We start from the raw sequence: 5,388 nt of genomic DNA, 5'->3' as shown, positions 1-5,388 counted from the left end.
GTGTGTGTGTGTGTGTGTGTGTGTGTGTGTGTGTGTGTGTGTGTGTGTGTGTGTGTGTGTGTGTGTGTGTGTGTGTGTGTGTGTGTGTGTGTGTGTTTGTGTGTGTGTGTGTGTGTGTGTGTGTTTCTTTTAGGAAACACAGACACAGCAGCACATTTTGGGAATGTGAACTTGACCCTAGAAAGGGAGTAGGCAGACATGCACAGTCTTACACACACACACCTGAGGGAACAGGGCAACAAAAGGACAGGGAGAACTCAGTGAACCTTAGTGAATCACTAGCCAATCTAATCCCGTTACCCCAGGGGAAATGTCATTCCGGCTTTCAAATTACTCTTGGAAGATGTAACAGTAGAATGCACAAGGTGCAATTGTGAGATTTGGTAGTGTATCATCAGTTTTCCTCTTGTCATGTCAGTCATTGCATACCGTAGAGAGCTATTTATAACTTATAATCAGAAATGTGCAGATCATCTAACCGCTGCTAGCTAATGTTTTTTTTTTGCTAGGTTTTTTAGCCCATAGATTTTGTTGTAATGTTTGAATCGCTCAAATATCAAATGAATACACATTGGACATGGAAAAATATGTAGAATTGTAAGAAAATAAGCTTTAAAACTGCAAAATGTTCTCTGCACCCCATTACAAAATGTGTAGAATTACAGGAAATAAGCTTTAAACAAACAAAACCTTAAAACCAACAATAGGGGTGTGTACTCTTTGTGTCATGAACAGTGTTTGTGCTCATAGAAAAAGATGACTTGCGCACGGAATGTTCCCCCAGAGAAAAGTTTGGGCACCCCTGTTATAGAGTACTGTGTGTGTGTGTGTGTGTGGCAGTGGTGTAAAAATAAGTACTACGTAAGTCGATTTTGGGGGTATCTGTTCTTTACTTTACTTTCTATTTTTGAAAATTTTTACTTCACTACATTCCTAAAGAAAATATTGTACTTCTTACTCCATACATATTCCCTGACAACCAGAATGACTTTTAATTACTTAACAGGACAGGAAAATAGTCAAATTCACGCACTTATCAAGAGAACACGTGGTCTTCCCTACTACTGTCACGTTCTGACCCTAGTTCTTGTGTTATTTCTTTGTTTTAGTTAGTCAGGACGTGAGTTATGTGGGTATTCTATGTTTTGTGTTTCTAGGTTGTGTTTCTTGTTTGGCCTGATATGGTTCTAAATCAGAGGCAGGTGTTAGTCATTGTCTCTGATTGGGAACCATATTTAGGTAGCCTGTTTTCTGTTGGGGTTTGTGGGTGGTTATTTTCAGTGTTTGTGTGGCTGTACCAGATGGAACTGTTTCAGTGTCACTTTGTTGTTTTGAAGTGTTCAGTTATTTATTAAAAAGATAAACACTAACCACACTGCGCTTTGGTCCTCTCTATCTCCAGATGATAACCATTACAACTACTTCTGGCTTGGCTGACTCACTAAGCACAAATGCATCCTTTGTAAATAATCTGAGTGTGCCCCTTGCTATCCATAAATTATTAAAACAAGAAAATGGTGCTGTCTGCTTTTAAGTGATTTTAAAAAGTGATTTAAGTGATTTTAAAAATACTTTAAAGTACTACTTACTAAGTAGTTTTTGGGGGTATCTGTTTTTACTTTCTATTAAGGTATCTCTGCCTTTTCTCAAGGATGACAATTGGGTACTTTTTTCACCACTGGTGTGTGGTCTTCACCTTGGGAACCACTCGGTACCTAGATGACTTCAGGGTCTTTTAGAACTTTTAGAGCTCCACCCTCAGCACTGATAGGCTGCGCTATATACACATACTCCTTGTCCCGCCTCCCCTGCCTATCTTATCTTATTAGTTATGCTAGGTTGTGATTACGGTTTGATCTGAACTCTCATTTCAGCCAGATCAGGATGACCTTGTGGAAATACCTCACTTCTCACCGGAAATGAGAGCGACTTGTACCAAACCCGACATACTGCATCCAGATGGGAGGGATCCTGTGGTGGAGCCTTGTGATCCAAGTGTTAACTGAGAGGAGTAACATGTTGTAACACTGCACGTGGCTGTGGCTTGGGATGAGAAGAGGACTAGGTGAGGTTTAGTGGTGCCACAGCTGACCTGTCTTCCATACAGCAAGAGAGAAGGGTACAGAGAACAGTCTACTCTCATAATAGTGATTTACATCTGAGCAGGACAACTTGATCACTATCACTAAAACTGCATTCACTATAAGCAGAGTGCACTGTATGTGATATCAATACATAGTCAGCCTGGTACTGTAACATGGCTGTGTATAGTTTGTATCTGCTCTTAATGTCACACAAGCATACACACACAATCTATCTCTCTCTGTCTCTCTCTCTCTCTCTCTGTTGAATATGTACTTGATATGTAAACTAAGTCTAATAATATTAACATCTGTTATTAAAATAAACTCTGTGAGTACATGTTTAGAATAACTGGTTTAAGCCTAGGTTTAGGTGTGGAGCTCTTGTGACATGAAAACATATTGTCCCATGTCAGATCGCGTTATATATTCCATATCTTTACAGCATAATGTCCTACAATCTCAGGCATAATATGTACAGGTGAAAGAGGTCACATTGAGATGGCAAATATAATGGCATGTATAATGGCACCGGAAGAGATGGCTGTCTTTTTACGGTCTCCTAACCAATTGTGCTATTGTGTGTGGTTTTTTTTGCGTTATTTGTAACTTATTTTGTACATAATGTTTCTGCTACTCTCTCTTATGACCGAAAAGAGCTTCTAGATATCAGAACAAAGATTACTCACCTGGTACTGAACCAAGATTTTTTTTCTCTAACGAGTCGGCACAAATCCCTGTGATTCACATGAGAAAGAGACAGAGATATGGGGGACTTAGGTAGGGGTGCCTTATAAGGATCCAACGGTGTGTGGGTAATTTGCCTCTACCATCATTCCTATTAGCCAATGTACAATCATTGGATAAAAATTGACAAACTACGATTACGAATATCCTAACAACCGTACATTAAAAACTGTAATATCTTATGTTTCAGTGTTTAGTGGCTGAACGACGACATGAATATCACACAGCTGACGGGGTTTACGCTGCATCGGCAAGATAGAACAGCCGCCTCCGGTAAGACAAGGGTTGGCGGTCTGTGTATATTTGTTAACAACAGCTGGTGCACGAAATCTAAAAGTAAGGAAGTCCCAAGGTTTTGCTCAATTGAGGTAGAGTATCTCATGACAAGCTGTTGACCACACTATTTACCAAGAGAGTTTTCATCTATATTATTCGTACGTAGCTGTCTATTTACCACGACAAACCGATGCTGGCCCTAAGAACATACTCAATGAGCTGATGGCTCACATCAACACCATTATCCCAGAAAACCTAGACCCACTCTAATTTGCATACCACCCCAACAGATCCACAGATGATGCAATTTCTATTGCACTCCACACTTCCCTTTCCCACCTGGACAAAAGGAACACCTATGTGAGAATGCTATTTATTGACTACAGCATTCAACACCATAGTGCCCTCAAAGCTCATCACTAAGCTAAGGACCATGGGACTAAACACCTCCCTCTGCAACTGGATCCCTGACTTCCCGATGGGCCACCCCCAGGTGATTTTCAACACGGGGGCCCCTCAGGGGTGCGTGCTCAGTCCCCTCCTGTACTTCCTGTTCACTCATGACTTCATGGCCAGGCACGACTCCAACACAATCATTAAGTTTTCTGATGACACAACAGTGGTAGGCCTGATCACAGACAACGATGAGACAGCCTATAGGGAGGAGGTCAGAGACCTGACCATGTGGTGCCAGGATAACATCTTCTCCCTCAATGTGATCAAGACAATGGAGATGATTGTGGACTACAGGAAAAGGAGGACAAATCACGCCCCATTCTCATCAAAGGGGCTGTAATGGAGCAGGTTGAGAGCTTCAAGTTCCTTGGTGTCTACATCACCAACAAACTAACATGGTCCAAACACACCAAGACAGTTGTGAAGAGGGTACAACAAAGCCTATTCCCCCTCAGGAGACTGAAAAGATTTGGCATGGGTCCTCAGATCCTCAAAACGTTCTACAGCTGCACCATCGAGAGCATCCTGACTGGTTGCATCACTGCCTGGTATGGCAACTGCTCGGCCTCTGACCGCAAGGCACTAAAGTGTCACGCCTTGATCTGTTTCACCTGCCTCTGTGATTGTCTCCACTCCCACCTGGTGTCGCTTATTTTCCCCAGTGTATTTATCCCTGTGTTTCCTGTCTCTCAATGCCAGTTCGTCTTGTATATTTTCTAAGTCAACCAGCGTTTTTCTCCATTCTCCTGCTTTTTGACCCTTGCCTGTTTTAGACTCTGTACCCACCTGCCTGACCTTTCTGCCTACCTTGACAATGAGCCTGTCTACCACTCTGTACCTCCTGGTTTGGACCTTTTGACTGTCCACGACCATTCTCTTGCCTACTCCTTTTGGATTAATGAACATTGTAAGACTCCAACCATCTGCCTCCTGTGTCTGCATCTAGATCTCACCTTGTGCCATGACATACAAAGGGTAGTGCGTACGGCCCAGCATTGGGGCCAAGCTTCCTGTCAACCAGGACCCCTATACCAGGCGGTCAGAGGAAGGCCCTTAAAATTGTCAAAGACTCCAGCCACCCTAGTCATAGACTGTTCTCTCTGCTACCGCACTGCAAGCGGTACCGGAGCACCAAGTCTAGGTCCAAAAGGCTTTTTAACAGCTTCTACCCCCAAACCATAACACTCCTGAACAGATAATCAAATGGCTACCCAGACTATTTGCAATGTCCCAACACCCCTCTTTTACACTGCTGCGACTCTCCGTTTATTATCTATTCATAGTCACTTTAACTGTACCTACACGTTCATATTACCTCAATTACCTTGACTAACCTGTGACCATGCACATTGACTCTGTACCGGTACCCCCTGTATATAGCCTCGCTACTGTTATTTTACTGCTGCTCTTTAATTATTTAAATGTTTTATTTAACACTTTTTTTCCTTAAAACTGCATTGTTGATTAAGGGATTGTAAGTTAGCATTTCAATGTTCAATGTTGTATTCAGAGCATATGTGTCACGACTTCCGCCGAAGTCGGTCCCTCTCCTTGTTCGGGCGGCGTTCGGTGGTCGACGTCAGCAGCCTTCTAGCCATCGCCGATCCACTTTTAATTTTCCATTTGTTTTGTCTTTGATTTACACACTAGGTTTCAATTCCCCAATTACATGTTCATTATTTAACCCTCTGTTTTCCCCATGGTTTTTATGCGTGATTGTTTTATGTATGTTTGGTCCGTTATTGTGGGCTCGGTATAACGACATGTTATTGGAATATTTGAGTAAAGTTACTTTTGTTTCTCATCTCTGCTGTCCTGCGCCTGACTC

This window comes from Oncorhynchus masou, unplaced genomic scaffold, assembly GCF_036934945.1.
Source record: "Oncorhynchus masou masou isolate Uvic2021 unplaced genomic scaffold, UVic_Omas_1.1 unplaced_scaffold_2895, whole genome shotgun sequence".
NCBI lineage: Eukaryota > Metazoa > Chordata > Actinopteri > Salmoniformes > Salmonidae > Oncorhynchus > Oncorhynchus masou.
Note: the sequence above shows the minus strand (reverse complement) of the source record.